This window comes from Pinus tabuliformis, chromosome 7 (assembly GCF_031772625.1).
Source record: "Pinus tabuliformis cultivar Carrire ecotype Pingquan chromosome 7, CPIR1, whole genome shotgun sequence".
In the NCBI taxonomy this organism is placed as follows: Eukaryota; Viridiplantae; Streptophyta; class Pinopsida; order Pinales; family Pinaceae; genus Pinus; species Pinus tabuliformis.
The window spans coordinates 898,118,297-898,120,035 of NC_142293.1; positions in this window are offsets into that span (position 1 = coordinate 898,118,297).

Consider the following 1,739-nt stretch of genomic DNA (forward strand, 5'->3'; position numbering starts at 1 on the left):
GTAAACAATCATTTACTTTCTTTTTGCAATGAAAATCATAGCTACTAAGGAAAGAGAAATGAAATTCTTTCAACATAGAGCAGAGAGCACACACTAGATGCACTTTTCCTAAATCAACTTCAACATGCAGTCTTAATGCAAATGCACATGCATGTATTGCTTTTCAGTTTCCTTAATGTGAGAATGAGAAAAAGAAAACAAAGCATAGATCTGAATTATCTTTTTCCAAAGCGACAGTGTTAACAATTTTTCTTTTCAAAAAGCGAAAGTAAAGCCAAGATGACACTTTGCGATTTTGAATTTAAAATTGCTTTTGACACTTGAAATACTAATGATTCAAATCAAATACAATGGAAAAAATGTAATTGAATATCTAAAAGAGGAATGCTTTGTGACACTCTTTTTCTTGACTGAAAACGACACTTGCGACACTTTCACTCAAAAGACGATAGTTCGATTAAGCTACTATTTGCAAAGGAGAACTATAAATGATGAAAAATAAATAAAAAACATCCACAATTACTTCTGATGGAGGCTGAATAATGCAAAGGAAGATGGTTTCAACAGAGATACGCTGATCATAGACAACAAAACTACTGAATAAAGCTGAAGACAATGAAGAGAAAACCAAAATATGGAGGCAGAAACAGTCTCTTTCAATCATCACACCTCTAACACAGGAAAATAGGGATGCATGTCACCTGCAACACATAGGAGGTGTGATGCATCTAGGTTGCCAAGAAGAGACAGTGCGATGGTCCATGGATGAGACTGTGCTTGGTTTACACTCACAGTTTGCAGCTAAGTTCAGGGGTTTAAGCTTAGATAATGATAGTCAATAAACACAAAGTATAGGGGCTGATCTAATGAGGTTATTTGAGCTACCACCAGGGCACTTAGGATGTTTGCAAGCTATATGTTTAGTTCATAAACCAACCTAGAGATTGATTGAAGCAACGTTGATCTACTTTGCAGTTGCATAGAAAAAGCAGTTCGAAGGCTAGCTGGCTTAACTTCAGGCTCCGTCTGTGGTTTATAAAGCAAACAACAGTAACAAAACAAACAAACTATTCGGTCCCCAGTGGAGTCACCATTTTGTTATTGGGAAAACTAGTGTCCATTTAGAGCTGCTAGTCCCACTAAGACGGGTAGCTATCTTAGAAACAAACAGATTAAAGTTACTTGTATTTTCCTTTATGAGAGATAGATGAGAGAGAAGCAGCAAGCACCAACCTTAGTCTTTTGCTAGTCTCCTTGCTTGTTTCCTCCCTCCTTTGATGAAGCTTTTGCCACTTCTTTCTCACATGTCCCACTTCAAAGAACACCTATAGAGTCAAGGAAGAAAAATACCATCAAAGCATAGAGATCTATAAGCATAAATAATGTAGGATCAGATGTACATTAACCATATAAATGCATACATAAACAAGATTCAGAGATATACAAGCATATGGAGGAAAACTCAAATAGCTTTATTGATAGAAGTAGTAGAAGAGAGGATTACAACCTGGCTATCTGATCCAGCATCATCCTCCCAGCCTGAAAGCCCTCTTCACCTCATACAATGCAAGATCACCCAACAATGTCTTCAAAGAGAAACCAACAACACTTCCTTGCAAATTACAAAATTCCAGCCTTTGGATCTCTTGGATGAGGGATACATATATAGATGCTTACAGGAGTGTGAGTCAGCTTCTGGGATTTTTATTAGTGTCATTTCCCTGATAGTTCTTGGTTCC